Source organism: Rutilus rutilus, assembly GCF_951802725.1.
Source record: "Rutilus rutilus genome assembly, chromosome: 12".
NCBI lineage: Eukaryota > Metazoa > Chordata > Actinopteri > Cypriniformes > Leuciscidae > Rutilus > Rutilus rutilus.
This window is the reverse complement of record NC_140217.1, coordinates 25159028-25186586: the sequence shown is the minus strand read 5'-3', so window position 1 is coordinate 25186586 and position 27559 is coordinate 25159028. Positions and strand designations below refer to the sequence as shown.

Genomic DNA, 27559 nt, shown 5'->3' with positions numbered 1-27559 from the left:
GACCAGGGGGTGTTGCGGTGGGAGAAGGAGGAGGAGCAGGAGGAGGGTTAAAGGGCAGCGGAGTGCACGGGGTCTCGTGTCACAACGCGAGGGACTCTCCGCGATCCATCAGCGCTGCTGCGCTTCCACCTACTGCAAAGGAACTGCTGCCATGACTCGGAGGAAAGAGGAGCAGGCTCGGACGGTCTCTCACTCAACTATCCAAACAAGACGCACCGAGCGGTGCAAGAGAGAGAGCGGGAGAGGAGAGGTAAGCAGACTGGAGGGGGAGGGGCGAGCAATAGCATCGAGCTTATTACACAGTTCACTAGAGAGAAACTGAAGAGTTTTTAAACCGAAGGTTGCAGCATTCAGACCAGGGAAGGGGATCAAAATTATCTAGGCCATTTGGAGGTGAAAGGGAGGGACACATAATAATTTCAACAAATTTACAAATCACAAGGACAACAGAGAAGGAAAGATACTGAATCAAACGGCAGCTAGTATGACCTCTGATGTGCAGTTATGAAATCTGATCTCAAACAGCAACATGTCAGTTAAAAATCCAAACATCTGAAACAGACGACAATAGTTCATCATACACAAGGATGCTTCATTCCCATGGCGGATAAATAACTAGAACCAATTGTTTTCTAGAGTTAAACAAAGTTCAAAAAATATATCTGTAGCCTAATATGAGTAATATTCATGTCTGCATCACTATACTGTGTTCTGGAGAAATAATACAAAAAACTTCAGGCATCCTAGATGCTAATTTTCCCACAGAGGTAAAAGTAGTTTGAAGAAATTTGCATGTCAAATATAAGTCATGACCAAAGAATTACTGAGGTGCTTGGTTTAAAGAGAGTGTGACAACCCTAAAAGGCTGCATGATTTGGGGGAAATATTGAATTCAGATTTTTCTGATAAAAATTGCAAAATTGCATAATTGAAATTGCATTTCAAGGACTGCACAATAATGAATTATTATTATTATTATTATTATTTACTGAAGACTCAAGGATATGTGTGTAGAATCTGGTTTATTTCCTTTTTGTTGCTAAACAGTATGTGATTAGTTGGGAGAACATAATAAAGGATATTTGCATATTTGAGTATTCTCTGCATTCATGAGAATCAGATCTGGCCCAAAGTCTTCAGTAAATGTGATCTATGTAGGTTAGTTGTTAATTATTATCATTATTATTATTACTACTATAATAATAATAGAGTATTTCTGAGCATTTCAGAAAAATAATAATACAATAATCAGTTTTATTTAAAAAATGTATTTTGCAGAAACCCACAGGGAACCCTTAAGTCTACTGTTTTGTTGACAATAGCCAGTTTAAAAGCACTCATTACAAGTTTGGGAGGATAGTTGGTGCATGTTGCGTTCCCAATTGCACATTATAAGCAACCCAAAACTCAAGATGCAGAAATGACTTTACTTAGAACAGAGAAGCTCTGAAACACTGAATTATGAGCTGCTCGCGTACAAGAGAACATAGTGCACCGCTTCACGCTGAAACACACAGCGGGCGCATATATTTATTTAATTAAATTGCAGCTTTTAGGATTGGATAAATCGCACTAAACCATATTGCAAAATTGGTTTTATTCCAATTCATTTTTCATTTTATTCATGCAGCCCTACCTAAAACTCTTGAGCTTCAAATAGACAACCTTTTTGGCTGATAATGTACATCAAAGTGATCAAATCAAAGGCAAAGCAGAATTCCATGGACATGTTGCTTGAAAAAAAAAATCTTGGCCTATCTGTAAAAAGGAATGGCCAATAGTTTAATAGATACCATTAAATCTTAATTTTGTAAATTATGAAGCATTGGTATAGCAGCCTGTAATAAATCGGAGTGTGATCGTTTCTCCTCTGCCCCTCCTCCCTCCTCCCTCCTGCCACACTACATCATTTGAACTGTTACATCATCAGAGTGCAGGGAGGCATGCAGATCCCAGACTACTACAGCACAAACACACACTCAACCTCTCTATTACAAACAAAATCTGCATTTGTTGCAGGACATGGCAGCTTCATCTGGCTAAAGGAGGAAAATCAGAAAAATCAACCTCTTCATTATACAGTAAAATGCTACTTATTCCATGTAGTAGTAGTAGTAGTAGTAGTAGTAGTAGTAAATCCTATAGTAGTTTTCTTTTCTTTTTTTCATTCAATGTGACCACCTGAAAACTGGGAACTAAACAGGATATGCATTAATGCGTTCACAGAATTCCACTCATATTAACGGCCGACACATCGTAAAGATATTTCTGTGTTTTTTAATGCATTAAGAACAGAAACACTATCCATCATCCAATCCTATCTTCAACAAAGTGATTTAATCTGGCAGTGTGACATTGGTGATATATACAATGACTTTTGGAGGAGTTCCGATCCAGAAAAAATTATTCATCCAAGGCTGAGGCTTATTAACTTCTAAATCAATCCCTCCCGCTGAGAGTTTCAAGGAGAAAAGGACGACGTGCACGTAAATCCATAAACTTGGCTTGGTGTTGAAGCATTTCTTCAAGCAAAAGTTTGTGTATTGCTGTGTGCTCAGCAGTTTCTGTGAGAACAATGAGGACGTCTCCCTATAAATTGTGTACGCAGGCTGATGCTAATCATTTGACTGCTTTGCAGAAGCTCTCAGAGAATATCTAGATGGTAGACTGCTGAATTCCCATGATACCATCAAAGAATCAGATACCAGTAAGACTGAAACGGTGTGTGCCGAGAACCATGTCCATGAAGCGGAGAGAAACTCGTCTCTCATTGGCCAGGTGAGTCTTTGTTCCAAGAACTTCCAACATTCATTTATGCTGAAATTTGTCTTTCAGTACCTGGATGCCATAAAGAGAAAAGCCTATGTGATGACATGGTGGGAAAAGTTAAAAACTACAAAAGTTATCAAGGTTATGACAGATATGGTAATATGGTCCCACAGCTCAGAAAATTCAGAGATAATTTAAAGGTGAAGTGTCCATCATTATAATCAGTCTATGATGTTATAATATACAATTAAATATTTATTTATGTAAATAGTCACTTTGAAATGATTTTAACAAATAAATGGCAAAATTTTGAAGTAGAAAAATTAAAATAGTATTTTCTTGTTAAAAACATTCTTTACAGTGTGGGAATACAGTGTTAATTCCAACATGAACACTGTTTTAACTGAAGAGGGCAGACATTAGATTAAACTTAATCCTACTGATTAAACGTAATTACAGTAGGAGTTCATTTTTAATCGTGTATTTGGTTTGGAGTATCTGCGCTCTGTGTGGACTTAAGTGTTATGATGACACACAGTGGTCAGATATTAGTGTCGGACAGAAAAAGCACTGTTCAGGAAGAGGAACAGAAATGCGCTCATCAAACAATGTACCATCTAAATACCGCATGGTACATGAATATTGTAATTCTACAGTTCCATGGTATTTCTAAATAATACTCAGTGAGACACTAAGTACTTTTCTTTAAGGAATCCAGGTGACAGGCCATTTATCTTCTCTATCATATCCTGCAAAGAATGTCTGGAGGAGCTGAAGTGATGAAACCGGTCTGAAACAATCCAATTATGTTACAGCTTTGACATTAATGAAACCGAAGACAGAGAGATTTAATACATAAATAATCTATGTAGCATTGGGCTGGACAAGGAGCATGTAAATATTTAAGACATATAGAGTTGAAAAACTGGTTCTTTCCGGATATGTGTATGAAATCATTCTGGATCCATAGCCTTGTCAACATTGTCAACCTTGAACATACAACTGCGCGACTCAATAAGGCGCGACCAGTGACTGTACAAGCTTGGAACTCTTTCTCATCTAAGATAATCTCTTGGACAAGGGACAACAGATAGGGCTAGGCAATCACTGTTGTGAAACGCCTGCCGAACATGTTTCTGTTGTTTTCTGTATTGTCTTACCATTGTGACGTTTTTTTTTTTCTATCCTTGTTTCATATAGTCACATTATTTTGGATATGTCTGTAACTCCCCCTTCATTTGGGAAACAATAAAAATGTTGATCACAAAAAAAGACATATAGAGTAGGGATGTGCAAAATTACATATTTTCAAAATCAATTAGCCAGTGAGTTGCCGGAGCGACTAGTCGATTAATCAGTCTCATCTGTATAATTAGGCTGGTGTTGAGTTCACCAGACGAGATTCTTACAAGACATTTACATGATGCTTCTTGTATAAAAAATAAAAAACCTAGACGGAGCGCAACGGAATGGAACAGAACTCAGGGTCTCAAGACTCATTTTTAAAAGTTTACACACAGTCACAGTCTTAAACACAACAGTATGGTGGGATGCTCAAACAACATGAATAGACTATAGTTAGTTGGCCATGACTGAACATATGCAAAAAATATATATAATAATAATAATAATAATAATAATATTATATTATATTATAATTATAATTATTATACACACAGACTGGTAATACTTTACAATAAGGCTCTATGTGTAAGATTATTCAATTTATTAGTTTTTAATCAAATTAAATGAAATTATCAATACTTTACCAGTATTTATGAATGTATATTAAATGGTATTATATGAATTTAGTCATAATTATTTTAACATTTCAAGTTGTATGGATGAACTAACATTACTGTAGCCTACTATTATGAATAAACATGAATTAACAATTAAAAAAAAAGTAAATGTATAACTACAAATTCATTTTGATTAATAAATTGTTCTTCATTACAGGGTTAGATAAACTGAAATAAAATAAATATATATATATAAATATAATAACTAATAATAATAATAATAACTATTTTATTTCAACTTGTTGCCAAAGCAATGTCTCATTTTCATTTAGTTTTACTTGATGTATTCAAATAACAAAAACAAAAATTAATAAAATTATAAAGACATTTAAAAAATATATATAAATAATAATAATAATAATAATAATAATAATAATAATAATGACAAAAAGACACAACACAATTACTAAAACTTTAAAACGGAAAAAAATTAAAATAAACCAATTAAAAATATTAATTAAAAACTATTATCTCAGTGATACTAAAATAACAATTGTGCATATGTAAAATATAATAACACTTTGCATTTTTAAGATGTCTCCGGAAAAATGTAACACCAGAAATAAAAAATAAATAAAAAAAGTGTGCTAGAAAAGCATAAAGACGAAAAAAGAAAAAAAAATGGATCATGAAGAACATTTGTACCAACTCAACAGTCTCATTATTAACCTCAAGGGTAGACCATCTGTCAACTACATTCAAAAAAAGACTGCAGCTCAGCAAGCAGCGAGATGTGAAGAAACCAACTCTTCAAAACAGTACATTTAAACAGAAAGACATCCTGTTCCCAAACCTTGTCAAAAAGGCAAATAATTACAAATCTGCACTTAATAATGAATATATACGGCTGTTAAAAATAGGTACTCTGATGACACTAGCACTGTGGCATTTGACAGTGGCTGCAGGGATGCGTTCTCAGCAGGAAATCATTAAGATTGACAGTTGTCAGGCTTCTTAGAATAACTGAGCCGCACTTAAGCCTGTTAACACTCCGGTACGGGAAATACCTCGCAGGGGGAAATACCTCACGGGTTCATTTAAGGCCATCTAACTGGAAACATCGTGAGAGTCCCACACTTAAAACGTTGCATTTTTAGGAACATAGATGTGATGAAAGTAGTGGTCTGTCTTTCATGACAAAAACTAGATTATTCAGTCCAGCAAGTAATAGGCTTCTCATGCCCTCTCTTCTTTGATTTCCAGCCCACAGCAAGGTATAGAGTATGTTTAGGCCCTGTCTGCATGACTGACTCTTCCACACGGACGGTCCCACCCTCCCCGATCTGCAATCTGTCACACAGACGAACTGTTGCTTCTTCACAGCCACGTGGGAGCTCTCTGGGATAGCCCTGGTAACCTATGGCGACAGCTCTGGAGGTATCACTGATATAAAGGCCTCTTTCTTTCCTACAATGCACAAAGAGCTTCGGTTTCACTTCTGGAAGAAGATGAGGAACTCCCCTCTGTGGTCAAAACGTGAAGCACAGAATCATTTTGACGATATTACAACTTGTTTCTCACCGAGAAATGCAATGACATTGACAAACAACGTTTATTAATTAACCCGTGCCATACTTTTTTTTTTATGATGGCTTCAATAATTCTGCAAATGGCAGAAACAGTGCCTCGTCAAATACAATAAAAATCACATTTGAAAAGATAATGAACAAAATCTATGAATATTACAAAAAAAGTAAAGCCAACACAGGCAAAACAAACACAACAGCCTTGATAATACATTAACAATAATAATAGTTATTATGATATAAATCAATATAATAAGAATAAGACAACAGTTAGAAGTAACAAATAAATACTACAAGAAATGTGCATTTAATTGTATTATTGTAGTTACTTTTAAAGGAATGTAAAAAGCTTAATGCATTTTAATGTTATTTAGTTTTAATAAATAGCATGTTAATATACATTTTTAATAGTGTAAGATAAATGAAAATGTAACTACAAAACCGATCAAACAAGTAATTTTGGGTCTCATTCCCTTATAATTGTAAATAAATATCACATCATTCTCACATTACAAGCAAATCTCATTGCTTTTTTAGCAATGGTGTAAATTAAACAAAATGTTCTTTCTCAGGTGACTTCTCTAAAGTAGTGTGGCTCTACTACCATTCACAATGTCAGTTCACGCACCAACACATACTGTGCACCCACATTCTTGAATTAAGAGCAGCAGCGTTTCAGCTTGTGAGATCAGAAAGATTCAGATTTTATTTACGGTTTACTCTAAACTTGACCAGAACACAACCTGTGTTTTTTCCCCCACCAAAAACTATTTCCTGGTTTCACTAGATACAGCAGAGGGCAGTGTTAAATTACTTTGACGAGGATGAGAATATAACCCACCAAAGAAAAAGAAAAAAAACGTAGGGTTTTGTGTGTGTTCACATGAAAGACTTGAATAAGGTACCGCACACATTTCTAAATAATCTGAAAAAAGTTTTGGGGTCAGATTCACAAAACATTTATAAGAATAACATTCTTCTTAACTGCTGTTTTCTTCTAATTTTTTTAATACTTTATATTCCCCAAAAAATTTAAGAAGGTTCACATCTTTATTCTTAAAGGTGCATTGCGCAACTTTTCATGTTAAAAATACCCGTTTTCTAACCCATACATGCTTAAACAATTGCCTGATGGGCTGACTGAGCCCTTCTCTGATCACTGCGATTGCCTCTATAATCCTGTACAGTAAAATAAATAAGAGGGATTCGGGTCGGAATCTGAGACTGGGCGTGACGTCATGCGCGTTCACGGCACGCTCATATGTCTGGCAGGTTTGTGTATGCGCCGACGCCGCCATTCTCCGTAGAAAATGGATTCTAAGAGACCGGCTTGTAGTTCATTTCAAACACCAACGCAAACTCCACGTAAGATAAAAAAAAAAAGAGAACTTTTGTCTAGTGCAACCAAAAGGTCCAAATTGGAGTCAGACAGGCGTCGGGGTAAGACGAGAGTAAACATAGGGAAGGCTTTCAACAAATGGAGAGATCTCCGGTCTGCTCTAGGGCTCAAACGGGATATATAAGATATATCCCATTCTCTAATGTCTGATACGGCCAATAATGACAATAAATGACGATCCATAAAATGTGTAATGCTTTAGCGTAAGCTAGATAAATGTACAATCGGAATAGGTTTTACTAACTTACCATTGTCAGTGATCAGGTTCAGAATGATTGTGATATAAAATGCTGATATATAAGTTAGATACTTAGACACAAATTTTGAGCAAATTACTGCTTAATTACGATGTATTGCTATTGGAATATGCTACTTAGCTGATCAATAAAACAGGCTAAACCCCCGCAAATCTTCGGCGGATTAGCCTGTTTGGCTTTTATGGTAACGTCATAGTGCCACTTGATTGTTTATTACCTTGAGACATTTGGGTGTACTTTGTTGACCGACTGTGTATGGTATGGTATCATGATTACAATTTTGAGCTTTTACAAAGTTATAACTTATATTGTTCATGAACGTGTTTCCATAATAATAGTCATAAGTGGATACAGTAAACACATAACACAGTTCAACATGGAGATAGATGGGAATAAAAAACGAAGTTTTCTACTACCCCCATTTTTTCCCTCACACATAAGTGTGTTATTTACTCAATTGCCTTTCCTTTCACATATTTTAAATTACTTGCAGATTTAAAACTTTATTACCTCTGAAGACATTATGATTGTAAACAAAAGATTTGTGCGGCTGATGCTCCTTGGGTTATGACCAGCTCGAGCTCGTGCAAGCGTGCGTGTGCGTGTGGTCCGTGAGCGTGCACACCTCTGGTTGCAGTTTCGCTTGCCGCCAGAGGGGGCGTAGTTCTGCGAAAACTCAGACTCTCGCGCAATGCACCTTTAAGATTGTCGAAAAGAATCTTCATAAAAATCAACGTAAACAACTTAGGATAACCTGCAACTTGTCATAAATCCCCAAAAGTAAGATCAATTTATTGGGTTGTTTCAAATTAATTATTGTCATTAAGCAATATTTCAACATAACACCGGCTACATATAATATTACTACTACTAGGAATGTGCACGAATATATTGACAACAGTGCTCAATGTAAACAATGATCTGTCATGATTATGCGTGATGTGACTTCTTGCTAAATTCAGTAACAACTTTACAAAAACCAAGTCAAATAGACAAATGAATGCAACAGACAACTCCATCTTGAGACAAACTCTTTAAAAATAACTTAAACATCAAGTGCTGAACTCCTGTCAAGTCAGTTGAAAATAGAGTGTACACGTATGATTATTACAGTAATCTGCAGACCGCTCAAAAGACGAAACATTCTTATGAACTTCTTAAAAGTTATCGTATTAATAATAAGATTTCTTAACTTCTTTCTTAAATGATAACTGTCGCCAAAGTGCAACCTAGGGTCTTTTTGTTAATCTACCCGAGGCAAACTTTTGTTTAAAAGCATAATTAGAATGGAAACGGCACTTTTAAGTTTGCCCGTATTTTCGTTTTTGGTCAAACTGTCTTTTGAATGGGAGTGCTTGGGGCACTACTATGATAGCATCAAAAAGCGCTATTTTCAAAACAGTAAGAAGGCTCGACACAACATGAAACTTTGCTCGAAGTATCACAAGGGGCTCTACACATGAACTCGAGCATTGAGAACATTGTTTGTGTACACAGAGTTTACTAAAAAGAAAGATTTTGAACAACTCACTGTAGATGTGTCCGCCGCCATTTTGACAGTCAAAAATAGTCGATCTCCGAATGCAACGTAACAGGGAGGAGAGTAAAGATGGAAAGCTCCTAAAGCTTATTTCCATATAAATTCACGGATAATTTGTTGTTCTGTCGTTAGTGAAAATCAATATTGACCTTGTATTTGAAAAAGGATGCTCATATAAGAAGCAATACTAAAATTCAGAGGCAGTTCATTCGCATTCGGAGATCGACTATTTTTGACTGTCAAAATGGCGGCGGACACATCTACAGTGAGTACAGAAAATCTTTCTTTTTAGTAAACTCTTTGTACACAAACAATGTTCTCAATGCTCGAGTTCATGTGAAGAGACCCTGGTGATACTTCGAGCAAAGTTTCATGTTGTGTCGAGCCTTCTTACTGTTTTAAAAATAGCGATTTTTGATGCTATCATAGTAGTGCCCCAAGCACTCCCATTCAAAAGGCAATCTGACCGAAAACGAAAATACGGTCAAACTTAAGTGGCGTTTCCATTCTAATTATGCTTTTAAACGAAAGTTTGCCTCGGGTAGATTAACGAAAAGACCCTAGGTCGCATTTTGGCGACAGATTTCCTTTAAGGAGATTTTCGTGACTTTTTCTTTTTTTTTTCTAATTTATAGTTCCAATATCAATACCTTTATCTATTCTTTAACTCTTAAACTACACGTTGTCTCTCTGTCTGTAAACATGAAGGGATTACATAGCTTGCAGGTGGTGACCTATGAGAGCTCAAACTGACTCATGACTCCTTCATATCACCTCCAGCCCTTCCTGCCGCCCACACCGAGCAAAACCACGCTGACACCACTCCATCAGTCCAGCCCACAGTGCTAAGAGCTCTCAGCAGGCAGAGACACCTCACCGTTCTGCAAGCACACTCACTTCAAACACAGTTTGACATTGAAAGAAATCAGAATAAAACGATTGCTGCTAGGATCACAACATCAACTCCAAATGTACAGCCACTAAATTGTCTAAATGACCCTTGCAGCTGATTTCAAAGCTTTGCTAGTTTCATATTGTTTCACCACACAGGTTCTGTATTACAATATATGAATTACAATATATTACAATATATGAATTACAATATATTACAATAAATGAATACAGAAAAAATAAATAAACTCAAAATAAATAGGTCATATACAGTGTTGGGGAAAGTTACTTTTAAAAGTAATGTTACAATTACTTGTTACTCTCTAAAAAAGTAACTTTTACTGTTACTTTTTATGGAAAGTAATGTGTTAAGTTACTTCTGCATTTCTAACCTGGCTGAAACTCGCTCTCTTCCAAGCCTCGCAAGTGTGTGTGTGTTTTTTTGTTTTTTTTTACTCAGAAGTGTTTAATGCAGTAATGCATTCAACAACACAGCCTACAACATACACAATATCAAAAGATCTCTAAAAATTACAGGTTATATCACCTACTGTACAACTCTTTATATTGAAAGTAATGCATTTTGTTACTTTTGTACTTTTTTTGGTGGGTAGTCTATGGTCTAGAGGTTGCAATTTAGAAGTTTATTTGAAAATAAAACTACATGAAGAAAATTCACTGACCATTGTGATAATAAAGAGTGCAATATAGAGTGCTAAAAAGAGAGCTAAAGTCATTCTGAAATTAGATAATTGTCAATGAAATTAGAATCAATTTCTCCTAGTTTATTATAATATCAGATAGATAATGCTTGTTTAATATTTTGTGCATAATTATTAACAAGATAATTTTAATGCAGTAGTTTGATGCATCATGTTTAAGCAAATTAAACTGAAAAGTAACTTCTTTTTTTTAAAAGTAACTCAAATATTAAATGTGTACATTTATCAAGTACGTTACTTGTAATCGTTACCCCAACAGTGGTCGTGAATATTTAAATTGATTTGTTTATTTATTTATGTAGTGTATTTATGTAGTGTATTAAGCAGAATAATATAGTCAGCTGGGGTCTCATTTATAAAACTGTGCGTAAGAACCTTACTAAAAGTGTACGTGCGCCCGAAAGCCAAAAATGGCGTACGCAAAAAAATTTTTTATAATTTATAATTAAGATTTATAAAACCGTTCGTACGCCAGAACCTGAGCAGAATTCACTTTATAAATCCCAGTCAGCGGAAGATTGTGCGCACATGCGTCTCCTCCCCGAAATAACCATATATGGAGCTTACAACGCCTAGTTTTACTATGCAGATCCTCATCTGCATATCATTTGCATATGATTATTCATCCACGTGATAACGTTTAACGGTAGCCTACAAGACACATTACATTAATAAAAATCAAGTAGTTGCCTATCCTTGCCTTGTTTTTGAATACATAAATCAAATAGTGTAAAATAAATTTCAGAGAAAGTTTTTCTCAATCTTTTCCACTAGCCAAATTATATTTTTAATTGATTTATATTTTTAATGGAAACAGATAGGCCTTGGGCATTATTTGCACAAAACTATTTTCTCAGACAATCTGGTATTATCATGATAAGCAATTATCTCTGTGGTTAAAACATTAAAACACAGCATGCCAGAGGAAAAGTGTTCAAAAACATCGCATCCACAACAAATATTTCTATTGACTGAATTTGAATATAAAAATGTTGTAACTTCTCAGTAATGATTTCATGTTTAAGTGCTTAACTTCATTAATTTGAATGGCATATTTAATCTAAATGTTTATATCAGAAGTAAAACATAGTTTAAATCATTATTTTATTTATTTAAACTGTTATTTGCGTCAGTTTCACTAAACGGCCCAACGCGCTCGCTGGCGCGGACATTTAAGAAGGGATGGATATTTGCTTCAAGTGACAGGCTTGGTGAGTGAAATTATATTTGTATTATCTTTCTGTATATGTTAAATTTTCTTTAGATTTTCTGTCTAAAAGTGACCAAAAAGACACTTAACTCCAGCTCACCATCGGTGTCACCAATTCCCTTTGTCTCCAGAATGTGCGTACGCACGGCTCAAAGTTTGCTTAAAGGTACGCACATTCTCCCGTCAAGTTTGTTTTTTATAGATCACAACCTTTGCGTGGGAACTGGCGTACGTACGTTTCCAGCCCCGTTTTGTGCGTACGCACGCTTTATAAATGAGACCCCTGGTCATTAGCGCAAAATAAAATACATATCCTCGACATACTGATCGAGATTATATAAAAGATATTCAAATTCTAAAAAACGGTTAAATGCAGCTGAACATCATTTATGGTTTCACTGACGCCACAATATAACGGTCCTATAATCATAGTTTACAAATCCAGGGGAACTGACAGGAAACTCCTTAAAATAGAGCTGCTTCAGTTTACTAAAATATATACTGAATCCCCTTTCTAATGTGGTGTGGAGATACAAAAACCACAATTTTTTTTTTTAGAAAGCTGGTGTCCCAAATGCATCTCCTTATGGGAAGAATAAGTAAAAGTGAATAAAACGGTCCAAATGCAGCACTACATATTACTTTTCTCACACTCTTAGGTTTTTAGCCTAACCACAAGAATTTCCTCAACACAGGATGGCCCAATGGCAGAGGGCCGGTGTGAGAGTTTCAGGCCAGTGCTGCATCTTACATTCTTTAATGCCTTCCAAATGTAAACAGATTTTGAGCATGTGATGTAGTGAACATTGCTGTTGTGATTTAGTTAGTTATTTTTGTATCATGCATCATGTGTCAGGAAAAAATATGTACCAGTGAAAATGTTAGCAAGCACAAAATAGGGGCATTGTCCCACTGGGTCAATAGAAAAAAAAAATCCTTACTGTTGAGCCCAGTTATAAAACATTGATGTCCTGAAAAAATTATAACTAGATCATTCTGTCTCCTCTACATATTAAGTCACTCATATTTTTACACTTACCACAGAAGCAAGCTGTTAAACCTGTCATAATCAAGAGGAAATGACATTTCATCACATATCCTGAAAAACAGTTTGCCCTGGAAACTAGATTTCTGACTGTCATTAAAAGTGCATATTAAATGTTCTCTGAATCTCAAAGTGATATTCAAAATCTATTTACTTTGGGCCAGTAAATATACATGAACCTTCATTGTTATTAACAAATCCCTCATATTCAATAAAACATCAAACACAGACATATCAAAATGAGGGTTTCCAGCTGAACAAGTTGCAGAGCTGAAAAAAAAGCAGCACGTTGGGCCAGACCCAGGGAAACACACCCTGCTATGACATGTGACACTGGGAGGACATGGAGCACGATGCAATAACTCAGAGCAAATCACAGGACAGACAAGACAGGCAGTTGAGGGATTTGGATTTGTCTAGGCATGGGACATTCCTAAAACGGCTAGTTCATGACTAGTGGGCGTGTTGTCTGACCACTTGTTGGTTTTATAGACCTTTATAATAATAAGCCTGATTTAGCATCCACTGCACCAGCGTTACTTTATTATGACTGGGATATTTTATATTAACTGTTTATTATTTTGTTGTGTGCTTGTCATTTTTATTAGTTTTTTTGTCTATAATATACCGGTAGTTACGTTTTAGTTTAAGTATAATGGCTGTAATTAAATAGGTTTACTTTTTTATATTTAATTTTTTCTTTCAGTTAAATGTTTATTTTATTTCAAGTAAGGAACCTTTCCTTAATGGTTTCAGTTAACGATAGATATAGCGCACAATGATCAGAAATTATGTTCAAAAATAGCTGGACGGATCGTAACAGAATGGATCAGAGTGGAATAGAAAGCAATAGTATTTTTTTTTTTTTGGTGCAAGACACCAAAAAAACAAAACAAAAAAACATCAGCTCAAGATGCAACAGAATGGCCAAAGACATCTGTCTCCATGTGTACACAGACCAGCAATCTTAAAATGTAATTCCTCACAAAAAAAAGGGAAGCACATAACACAAATAACCTGCCAACCTCATCCTCTGTAGATTGTATTGGCTGACAATTTGTTCTTGTATCCACTACAAGGTACTAAAATTTGTTGTGAAGTGAATATTTATATATATTTATATATTAACCTGCCATAAAATACTACATTCAAGGAGGAGCTAATAAAAATTCAGTGAGTCAATCTGACTGGTCATTTCAGCTACAGTTGTGAGAGCTGCAAAATAAATTCTGAATGGCTGCACATAATGCTCCTGACAGAATCAATGCCCTGGCTGTATGCATTATTCACTGACTCAAAGGAAACCAGAAGATGATGAATATAACTCCAAGTAGATCTCAGTGACCAAGGAACACTGAATTAAAAGCTCCAGTCTTCAGTGTCATATGATTCTTTAAAAATCATTCAAATATTCTGATTTGGTGCTCAAGAAACATTTCTTTATTATTATTAAACCAATATTGAAACCAGTTGAGCTGCTTAATATTTTAGTGGAAAGTGAAACCATTCTTTTTTTTACTGAGCCCAGACTTTTGAACACCACAGCATGTTTTCCTCAATACTCAGTCCACCCTTTCTTCTAAACTCTCGTCTTCCATCACAATCATGTAGTCCTGCCCCAAACACACAGCAATTCCCCAAGCTGTGTAATGTATACTCACGTATATATTACAGTAATGTAAATCAGTCTTAGCACAGTACATCACCAGTGTTGCCAAGTTTTGCTAGAGAAATAAGCGACCTGGTCTGAAAAAACAAGCCCAAAATATGCGACCCAGTCTGGAAATGAGCGACCCCTGGTTTTGGGGGGTGGGGTCTGCAGAGGGCGCCAACCGGTCTGCCACAACAACAGATAAACGCTTTCTCTCGCACATTCAAGTGGGCAAATAAAGCAATCTGCGAACAGAAGTGGTGTATTTCTAAAAACAAGCCCAGTCGCATATGAGCGGACTTGGCAACTCTGTACATCACCCCTGTGCAGCTGTATTTCAGGAGAGTTTGTGTGAAGTCCCCTGAGAGTGACTTCAAGGACTGTGGTGATGCTTAAAATATGCAGTGTACAATGGCCAGCAGCATAAAACAAGCTGACAGTCTTACTCTACATACTCACACACTGACAGGTAATTTATTTGTCTCAGACCGGCGGGGTCACACTCAGGGGTGGGCAGCCGCCTCCAGCTCCACCGCAGGTGTCTCATTAGATTGCCTGTGCTGCCTTGTCAACTCCACTGGAGTTAAACTGTAAGAGTACAGCAATAGCACAACACAGTCCTGTGTCTTTTTCCTGTCTCTGGTCCAGCAGAGTACAACTTCATCAGGACATGACTTGTTCTTACTTTAGTGGTAATAGAACTTGATTGATTGCACCAAGTCCTAGTTTAAAATTTAAAGGGGTCACATAACGGTACATGCACTTTTACAAGTTGATTGTACTGAAATGTGTGTTGGCAGTGCCTGTACACAACCATCATAAAATGATAAAAATCCATCCAGTGTGTTTTTTTTTTAATCTTCTTATGTTTTCCCCCATCTCAAATCAAGCCGTTCCCACAATTGTTGATTGACAGCAGCGTTTCAACACAGACCCGCCCTCGGTCGTGACCAAGCTGTCAATCATAGTCTGCGCGGACCAGCGCGGCCATTGTTGATACGCTGGAGCACTGTCTATGAGCAGAATGCCGTCTAAGCGATTGTGGTGTTCTGTTCTTAGGTGTAATAACGAACACAGCAGTCACTTTGATGTTCCTAAATCCGAACCGCTGAAGACGCAGTGGCTGAGTTTGTTTTCGAAGGGAATATTCCCCACGATCAACGTCAATGCTTTCAAGTTTGCATGAATCATTTCACACACCAGACTGCTTTACAAACGAGGGTCAGTAACGTTATAAAGCTGGTTTTGCTAAGAAGCTGCTCCTGAAAAAAGGATCGGTACCAACTATTCGTGTTCCTGCTGCACCTCCAGAAGAAGAAGTGAGTGTAACGTTTTATTAACCTTTATATTAATCTTTGCAAATCGCTAGCATGCTTCACGATGAATGCGGCTGTTTACACTCAGGGTACATTACGGCATGTTTTCTATGTACAATGTTCTCAATATAATTCATAATCCCACGTTTATAATGAACAACGCGTTATGGTTATTGTGTTATTAAAACGGTGTACGCACAGAACAGAGGGGCGGGGTGAGCAAAGCTCATTATCATTTAAAGACACATGCACTTAAACGGCGTGCTGAAAACAGAGCTGTTTTTGACCAGGTAAAATGAGTGTTTTCTTACAATACTAATGAGAATTTTTAATTAAAGTATATTACAAACTTTTAATTTAGACCCTAAAGAATCATATTAGCTTGTACAAAAATGGCATTATATGACCCCTTTAAAGGGATATGACATAAGAAAACAGATTTTCAGATTTACATGCACTATAAAAACATACTGTACAGGGCTTGACATTAAGTCTTTTCATGTGCTAAGTAAACATTTACTTGTCAGAGTTAAAAAAGTTGCTTGTTTGGATTTTTTTTTATAAATATAATTTATTCTGAAGCAATATTCTCATCAGTGTTCAGTCAGCTTTGATATATTTAAATCTGCATAGTGTAATATATGCACCTTTAAAGGGAGCATAAAAGCACCTTTGAAAGCACCTTTTTATAGGCAGTACGTTATTAACTGAGTTGTGTGTGTGCGCTGCAGTAATTTGTTTAGATTTCTCCTCGAGAGGCTGTGCGAGCCTCAACAGAGCAACCTTGTTACTGTCAGTAATACATTTATTATCCACTATCGATCACAACTTGAAATAAATGTAATAAAATCAGAATCATTCTCGTTTTGTTCTCGTTTGTTACTTGTCCCTTCAAAAAAATCCACTTGTCCCGGACAAGCGTTAATGTCGAGCCCTGCTGTAGGTTTCAGACATAAAACAAAACATTTCACTGCAAAAAGAGCATTTTTTTAAACTCATTTCAAAAACTCCACCTTTTCAACTTTATCCATTGTGGTGGACATTTCCATCTACCATCTCTTAAACAAATCATCAACCACACTTATGACGTTTTTCCACTGCATGGTACGCTTCGGTACCACTTCTGTTGAGGTTCCAAGCGTGCCGTACCGATACTAAAATGTGACGTGAAAACACTACAGATCACTGATTGGTCAGCGAGAATCGTCACTACCAGCGTCATTGGATTTGCAACACGAGACACCAAACCTGCTAGATTTAAATAGTCAGTACCAGCCACCGCAGTATTATTTAGTCGCACAATTTTTTTTTTAAACGACTTGCTTGAAAAAAGAAAAAAATTAACTTGAAAAAAGAAATCGTGGTCAGTAGACGAGTGTTATATAAAACACCATTATATAAAAGGTGAGCAGTGAGGTGATAAGCTGAGAGATGCAATGAAATTAGCCAATCATAATCAAGAGGGCGATTACTGATAAGTCTTGAAGACAGAGCACCAAAACGGAGCGTTTCTAACAAAGCCACAATAAAGGTGGAAAACGTTTTGCAAATATACAACTATTTTGAGTGCAAAAAAAATCTAATGCTATAAGGGAACTTCAGGAGCACATGAAAGCTATAATAAGAAGGAATGTCATAACCACTTTGATTGGGTCTTTTTGCAGTTGTTGTTAGCATGTTAAATGTAGATTGTTACCAACTACTTTCAAATGGAAAGTAGCTAAAGCCTGCTCGAAAAGTTAACTTAAATGAACATTTGTGTAGGGTTTAGGCTAAGCTAATAGGCTAATAAAGAGGGGTGTAACAATATATCGTGTCACAATATATCGCAATACAAAACTGCAACAATATGTGTCGTGGATAGTGACAATATGTATGGTGTATAGTTCACCCAAAATACAAAATGAGAAAAAAGTTTTCAGATTTTTTGTGTCACTATATATAATGTTGAATATAAAGTATAATAATGCAATGGGGCAATATTTTTGGCTCCTGATAATGCCAAATGTTACCAGTAAAAAGTGGCCTGCATTATTTTAAATTTACTGTATCTAGTCAGTGACAGAGTGCAAGCATATTTATCTAAAATAATTCTGTATTTTCAGCTTCAGAATCATGAATATTTTTATTCTGGAGTCACCATTGTCCTGTGCATTGGGTTACCAGCACCAAGTCAAAACCTATTCAATTCCACCCCAATGTAAAATCAAATGTAGCATTTTAAACAACGGTACATTTTTTAGTTAATCTTTTACCATATGTCTTGGAGTATCGCAATAATATCGTATCGTGAGGTCAGTATCGTGATATGTATCGTATCGTGACATGAGGGTCTCGTTACACCCCTACTAATAAATATGCTAAATTAGTATGCTTATATAACATCTCATGTAAAATAGTTTAAAAAGTTTGGATGACATTAAATGAGTACTCTTCCGTGTTTGATTAGCAATCATTTTAAGATTTGTTGTAAAAATATTGTAACAATGTAAGTCTTTACTGACACTTTTGATCAACTTAATGCATTCTTGCTGAATAATTCTTATTATAATAAGTTCTTACTGTAATAAGTAATAATTATTTCTTTCAAAAAAATCATACTGACCCCAAACTTTTGAACAATAGTGTACCATAAATCAGATGCAGTTTGTGTCTAGCAGTTTTATAGCTAAGTATTTGACCATCTCTGTACGTCTACTATGTGGAAATAGTGTTCCACAAGAGCAACAAATAGTGCTTCCTCAGTCCAAACTCAGGCAGACAGCCGACAGCATGATAGTCAAGACATAGCAGCTGGGGGTCTCACTGCACCAGACTAGATCTCCCCATACGCGTCACCCACTCGGCAAGCTCACCACAGCGTACATGAAAGACAGAGAGAGAAAGAATGGGGACACAGAGTACCGCATGTAGTCACAAGAGTGAGATGAAGTCAGAGAACGCAAATGCCGGATGATCACATTCACCTTTCAAACCAGTGCATAGCCAAAACACAAATATCAAGATGAACCGTATATAAACACAAATGGAGAAAAAAAAGAGAGAAAAAAAAAAAGCAAAAAGCTGAAAAAAAGCAAACATAATTAGCTACAGCATTCAGCACTAATGTGTGTATGTGGAGGCAGTGATAAATCCAGTGGAAGTGAATGGGAAGTGACTCATTAAGCGTGGAAGTGTGAGTGCAGAACACACACAGCGCCGCCGGCTCCCACCTGCTTTCACCCCAGCAGCTCTAGACACCGACACACACACACACACACACGCACGCACACACACACACACACACACACACATCACCTCGCTGACCTCTGTGACCCCTGCTGACATCACCACAGCAGTACAACCACACTGTATGAAATCTCAGTTCAACCACAGCGACACAACAAAGCACTGCCAAATGTTCATATTCAGGACAGAACACACAAGACGCTTCATACATTTTTCAGGTGATATAGCATTAGTTATGAGGACAATCTTTAACATTGAATCATTTCAGAATGGGCTTGTGTTTGAGAATGCAAATGCACAACTTATAAGAATGTCAGTTTGTGCTATATTTTCAGCTGACAGTCTTTCCTGCTGAAAGAAATAGGCTGTTAGAGGCAGGCCTCGTGTAAAACCTCTGATCATACTTCTAAAGAGACCTACATTCAGAAGAACGAGACACAGAGCTTCAAACTGGAACAAACAGCAACATCACTTCCTCCTCATGGTGCCACTTTCCCAAATTTCCGGAAAAATCACTTAATATTCCCATCGTCAGTTATTTTTAATTCACAGTTAGACATAACTGTAATAAGATATACAATTCTTAACACAACAAGATTTGTACAATAGTTGCTTCATTTGTACAGTATATATATAGCCCATTATTATATTTGAAATGGACCCCAAGTCTTTGAATGTCTAAAGAGTCTTTAAATCTCTTCGTTTCACACAGTACACAACATCCACATTTACATGGTCCACACGAAAATACTAAACAGGATAACCAAGCAATATTCATCTCTATAAACGGCACTCAAAGACAAAAAAACAACAACAGCATAACACATGAGCAATTATTTTTAAAAGCAAGATACTTTACATTCTGTCCCTCATCTGAATCCTCCATTTAGTCGGGGATGTCCTCTCCAGTCTTCAATGAATTACACCACGCAATGACCTCGAGTAAAGCAACTGCTCATTAACACTTCCACAGCTTACTCTTGTGGCAAATGTATTTCGGCTGACCAAGACAAAGATCAAATTCTCGCAGTCAAAAATAGGTCTTTCCAAAGACAATTAAGGGATAAATGCTAAGCTACTTAGAGCTTAAAGGGTGAGCCAAGGCTGAAATTTTACTCTAACAACTTATAGGCACAATAATAAAGCATACAACTCAAAAACTGTAACTTCATACATGCATTTAATTTGTATCACAAAGTCCTATTTATTTATTGTAATGAGTATACTATACAAGTTAAAGGGATACTCCACTTTTTTCGGAAATATGCTCATTTTACATCTCCCCCAGAGTTAAACAGTTGAGTTTTACCGTTTTAGAATCCATTCAGCCGAACTCCGGGTCTGACGGTACCACTTTTAGCATAGCTTAGCACAGATCATTGATTCTGATGAGTCCAGTAGCATTTCTTTCAAAATGACCAAAGAGTTTCAATATTTTTCCTATTTAAAACTTGACTCTTCTGTAGTTAAACCGTGTACTAAGATCGACGGAAAATGAAAAGTTGCGATTTTCTAAGCCTATATGGCTAGGAACTACTCTCATTCCAGCGTAATAATCAAGGAACTGTGCGGCTGTACCATGAGTGCAGCAGGCGTAATGATATGACGCAGCACCTGAAAATAGGTCTAATAGGTTAGACAAACTTAGTCCCGGTCACGTTGGAAGAAGTTACCGAGCTGGGGACTATTTTCAGGCGCTGCGTCATATCATTACGCCTGCTGCACTCATGGTACAGCCGCACAGTTCCTTGATTATTACGCTGGAATGAGAGTAGTTCCTAGCCATATAGGCTTAGAAAATCGCAACTTTTCATTTTCCGTCGATCTTAGTACACGGTTTAACTACAGAAGAGTCAAGTTTTAAATAGGAAAAATATTGAAACTCTTTGGTCATTTTGAAAGAAATGCTACTGGACTCATCAGAATCAATGATCTGTGCTAAGCTATGCTAAAAGTGGTACCGTCAGACCCGGAGTTCGGCTGAATGGATTCTAAAACGGTAAAACTCAACTGTTTAACTCTGGGGGAGATGTAAAATGAGCTTATTTCCGAAAAAAGTGGAGTATCCCTTTAAGAATGGTTTGTCAACAGCACTCTTAAAGGGATACTCCACTTTTTTTGGAAATAGGCTCATTTTACAACTCCCCCAGATTTAAACAGTTGAGTTTTACCGTTTTCTAATCCATTCAGCCGAACTCCGGGTCTGGCGGTACCACTTTTAGCATAGCTTAGCATAGATCATTGAATCGGACAGGACCATTAGCATCTCTCTCAAAAAAATGACCAAAGAGTTTCGATATTTTTCCTATTTAAAGCTTGACTCTTCTGTAGTTACATCGTGTACTAAGACCGACAGACATTGACGGCGACAAAACGGAAATAAAGAAACGGGACGTGTCTTCGAATTAAATTACAAATTTCTCCTGGTTTGAAAGTTGTTGGAAACAGTCGGGATAATGTAAGTACACAACTAAAAAAAATATATAACATAGATATAGTGATTTTTGCTATTTTTAAAGCAAAAAAGTTACATATTGTGCCTTTAAATGCGATTAATCGTGAATAATCACTCTCTTATCGTGAAATTAAGCATAAATCGTTTATCTTGTTTACCACGTTTATTTTGTCATCATTTATTCAGCAAAGTGTGAATCATCAAGGGTGAAAAACTAACAAAAAAACACCTTTTCAACACTGTGAAAAATTTCGAACCTCCCTAACTCAAAATTTTCTAGTGACTGATAACATCTAAATTTTTCAATTGGCCCAAGTGAAAATCTGTAAATTTACTTTTATAATTTACAGAATTTCACTTGGGCCAATTGAAAAATTTAGATGTTATCAGTCACTAGAAAATTTTGAGTTAGGGAGGTTAGAATTTTTTTACAGTGAAGGTAAATATTCATATATGCCTAATAAACCTGGCATTGTGTACTACAACGATTGTTGGCTCTTTGATGAATGCTTTGTTCTTCTTCGGTAAGTTGCTTTGGATAAAATCGTCTGCTAAAAGCATAAATGTAAATGTAAATTTATTCACACCAAAGCACTCATGAAAAAAAATTTAAATAAAAACATTACAGGAAAACCTTTTCAGAATTCACAGGAAAGAGCTTGTTTACATTTTAGACAAGTCAAGTTGCGATACCGAACAGGACCACATGAACATCAGTGCGTCGAGAGCACACATACAATGTTGGTTTGCGCATCATTATAACAGGCTCACACATGCTTACTGTTCGACTCCTATGCGTCACCATAATTGTCTTTACCCACCCATCAAAAAGAAAACCAGCGTCTACCTGGTAAAGTTATCCAGCAAAGGACAGCAGTTTGTGTATCATCTGGCCATACAGCAATGGGATGTTTTTAGGGCTGTGAAAAGATTAATCGCGATTAATCGCATCCAAAATAAAAGTTTGTGTTTACATAATAAATGTGTGTGTACTGTGTATAATTATTTTGTATATATAAATACACACACATGCATGTGTTTATTTAAGAAATATTTGCGTGTATATACTGTATATATTAACATATAATTTATATTATATATAAATATAAATATTTGTATATATAAATAACACATTTTTCTTAAATATATACATGCAAGTGTGTGTATTTATATATACAAAATAATTATACACAGTACACACACATTTATTATGTAAACACAAACTTATTTTGGATGCGATTAATCGCGATTAATCTTTTCACAGCCCTAGATGTTTTGATGTTCAGATTAGTCTGTATTTCACACAGCACGATGCGTGGGAGCTTGAATATCACAGAATATGACAGAGCTCATGTTTTAAAGTGAAATGTACTGGAATTTATAATTCACTGGAAATACAAAGTAAGTCTATATTCTCTCTACCGTCTCTGATTGTTTAAATGAATTTACTTACTTTATCATGGACTGAAAATTTTCCCAGAGTTTAGCAGCTTAAAATGATCTGAACGCAAACAGGTTAAAGGGTTAGAATAGAAATTTCTAATATAGAAGAGTTACAGGTGCTCGCAACATTGTAAATGCTCAGATGTGATATTCCCGACTTCTAGGCTGTATCCGAAATCACACCATATACTCTATCCCCTATCATTCCTAGTAGTCCACTAATATAGTTCACTTGAGGGAGTGAACGAAAACGAATTTATTTGGCGCACGACTCTGACAGTGCACTATGGGTATTCTCTAGCCATTGCACGTAGGCCTACATCATTTGTACGTTATTGCGGTGCATTGAAGGATTGAATGACTGACTGCACTTAATAACATCCACTATGGTTTCGGACACCACTACAAACGGCTGTCCTCTCAAATAGTGCCCTATTTAAGGGTTTAGGGGACAATTTCGGACACAGCTCCAGATCATCTGAAATTATGTCCAGATCATCTGCATTACGGTAATGACGCAATTTCACGTGCTTCAGTCATTTATTTGCGTTAAATTATTTTAACGTGTTAATGTTGACAGCCCTAATATATATAGGTTGACCAGTGCTTACAGTCTTGCCATCCATGATTCCATGAAGAAACTTTAACATCCATGGACTCTTTCCATTTAAAAAAATGGTTCTTTGAGGAAAAAAGGTTCATTGGATTATTCAAATGTTCTTCAAAGTAAGAAAAAAATGGTTCTTTGAGGAACCCAAATTGGTTCTTCTATGGTATCACTGTGAAAACCCCCTTTTGGAACCTTTTTTTTTAATGACGACTGACTACATCAGGTTTTTCTCCCACCTCCAACGAAAAAAAAAACTAAACTATGTTTAGGGGGGAGGAATGATGAAAAGTAAATTATTGCCCCTTTAATTAATCAGCACCACCTGAAAAGAAAAAAAAGCTAATTGACTGCATCTTTCTAAGATTGAATTCAGGACAGGACCTGACATATTTTAGTCACATCCACACCAGTCACATACAACTAACAGTGTGACACTCTCTGCAAACCATGCTTATTATGTTCTTCAAAGAGAGGTTCTTGAAAATGGCAAACCACTCAGTAAAAAGCGGGACTAAAATACATACTAAAAACACTTACACTGCACACCCAATGACATTCTTGAAAAAAAATAAAAATAAATGCATGTACAAACCCATGCACTGAATTTTAAATGTCATGATTTATCTAGAAAATAACTCTCGCCTTAATTAAGACCATGCAAAATGATCAAATCACAAATTCAACTTATAACTCCCATGGTAAGTACCGGAAATCCATAACTGGTCATTTGTTTGTATGAGAACAGGAAAGTCTATGGAAGTTCAAGCATGCTAGATTTTAAAGGAGAGCCCTGGGTGATTTGCCCTCAGGTAGAGGGTTGGTCATGGCTGCGCATTTGCAGCAGCACAGATGTTCTGCTTTTGCCACTCCAGACAAATATAACGCACTCCAGATAGAAAAAGCATCTCTAAAGCAGCACATTACATAACCCTAAGTTTAGCATATTTCAAGTGCATGCCTGTCAGTGTTCAGACATTGCAAGTGTTCCATGCTCTGCAAACATCCTCTTTACTTGCAAACCTGCGATAACTGTTGAATTCTAGAGGACTCTCTGGTGCAGGTGTGCGCTTAAACACACTTAGCCAGTTGAATAAATTCTGGTAATGGATAAAAACCAGTAGATTATGATCTCATTATGCTAATTTCTTTCAGTAATTACAGATGCCTGGGTTCTTAAAACACTTCAACATGCTGTTATGGTGGTGAGTGATCATAATTGGCATTAAATGATGAAAACAGCTTTATCTTTCAAACACCTTTTACAAATTCCACCCACTCGAAAGTACTCATATTCAAGTAGCCTAAGAACACCCTGAAATGAACCTAATTCTAGAGTATATATTATATATATATATATGAATGAATGAATGAATGAATGAAACCTTTATTGCCCCGAGGGGAATTAGTTTTGCACTCAAGGGAGCCACATTGAACATTAACACAGATAACAGAGGATACAGTAAAACAAAACGAACAACAACAACAACAACACAGCAATGGTGGTGACATGCAATCATCAGTCCAATAACTAAGATGAATCGATAAGTAATTAAATAAAAAAATCAATAGTAATATATATTATATTATATTATATTATAATATAATATAATATAATATAATATAATATTATAATATATATATATATATATATATATATATATATATATATATATATATATATATATATATATATATATATATATATATATATATATATATATATATCTCACAGCACACACACACACACACACACACACATACATACATATAGGCTATAAACACACATATAGCTATCTTTGCCTTGAAGGGCAGAAATAAATATTGTCCTGTATATACACAGCAGCACACACCCCATCTCAAACTCACATTAGCCTTCAGTAAAGCCAATAGTATAACATATAATAGCAAACATCAACACTTCGTAATGCATCTTTACTGATTACATTTTTTTATTCTAATTTCTAATCCAAATTGTCAGGCAGCTCCAGCTGATTTCATGCTCTCAGATGTGCAGCCAAAAAAATATGGTCTAGTTTTTCCCCAGTTCTTTCTCCTCCATGCTATCACTCAAAAGGAGTTTTGATTCTCTCTGCAACCACACCACCATTTTATCTTAATCTAGGAGATGCTGAAAGCCCTAACACAAGTGATTGACGGCAAAGACGATCTGCAAAGCATGCACTTCATGCCATACGTTTGTCATAGATATGAATGACAATAGTTAACAGCTTTGTTCATACAGCACTAATCAACCTAAACGGCTCTCAAAACTTAAGTAAGTCACTTTAGTTATAAAATGCAGGTGTGTAACTCTTGCCTATATGGACATTGGACCCATCCTAAATCTTCTTCTTTGAGAAATGAAGAAAAAAAAAAAAAAGAAAAAAAACGCTCACTCCCTGTACTTGCTAACTAAATAACAGCCAATATTTAAAAAAAAAAGCACTTTTTTTTTTTATTAAACTGAACAAATATTAGACAGAACTTTGTGAATGCTCATTTGAAGCAAATATGTGATTCATGTATAACAAATCAACATACCATCTGTAAAGCTCCTAGCCATAGCACTGTAACCAAGAAGTATTAAAGTTAAATCTGTCTTAATCTTACAGCCAGTTTCATTATAATAAACTGTATATTAAAAAAAAATACTCCAGATGCCTTCTTACCTTTGTGCTAACGATACATAAACAGTCCATTCTTCAGAGCGCGACCTCTCAGCATCTAATTGCAGCTGCTCTAATCCTGTCGCTAAAATATGCGAATGCATATGCATGAATGCATTGTGCGCGCGACATGAACTTACTCTCAGTTGAGCAAACGTACGCATCCATATACCCAGAGAAGTCAAGATTGCATCACCTCATGTTTCTTTTCAGCTGTGTGTTGGGGATGCTGAGGAGGAGGACGCCTGCACTCATATTGACGCGCATTCAGAGTTGATAAGAGCACCGCGGGGAGACCGGCCAGCATAATGTGCTCCCCTCACCTCTGGACACACGCGCTCCAACAGCACGTCACTGTGTGGGTAACCGCGAGCATTAATACGCCTCTGCCCTCACTCTCACTCTGCTGTTTCAGCATCAAACAGTGGACTTCATGTTTTGCAATTAAACATGGGAGGGAGTCACTAAATGTTTGAGGTGACGCGCAAACAACAACGAAATGATGTAAAAGTTCAATTAATTCTGCAATATGGTTCTGTTTATTATCAGCGCTTGCTTGTCCATCAATTCTGATTGGCTGTCAAAAGTTTTTATGTTCATCAGCTGGATAAAATCGTTCTCAAAGTGTTCCAATGATATTGTTTAGTGTCGTTATCGTAATAGCTCTGTGGTGTGAACTCAGCTATTCTTTAATATTGAGAATGATTTTAGAACTATATCTTTATCGTTATCGTCCTTGGTGTGAACAGGCCTTTAGAGTGCAAACTGGTCGATACTAACCGATCCCCTTCAAGCTGTTTTTTCTTGATCAATTTAGTTAGCCTATATAATATTCATTTAATCAAACAAAAATTTTTTGGGGGGGGGGAAGCTTTGTTACAATATCTTCACATTTCTAAAGCTACTGCTACCCTTACTAAAAGTTCAAGAGTGCATTCATTTGAAACCATAGTTCTATAAATATATCCAGAAAGCTATAGTTGAATACAAAAATATTTGAAAAGGGTATGTTAGACCCAATTACCGTTT

The 27559-nt window shown here is 36.1% G+C and overlaps 1 protein-coding gene and 1 long non-coding RNA gene across 13 annotated transcripts in view; one reads left to right on the top strand and one right to left on the bottom strand.

Moving 5' to 3' along the window:
• The window catches only part of dlg1a (discs large MAGUK scaffold protein 1a), a 133941-nt gene that overhangs the window by 102096 nt on the left and 4286 nt on the right, over positions 1-27559 (bottom strand). The gene's annotated exons all lie outside the window — the stretch shown is intronic.
• Positions 43-6225, top strand: LOC311300806. The gene is made up of 3 exons (XR_014629375.1): positions 43-250; positions 2639-2778; positions 5775-6225. It is a non-coding gene; the product is annotated as an uncharacterized lncRNA (long non-coding RNA).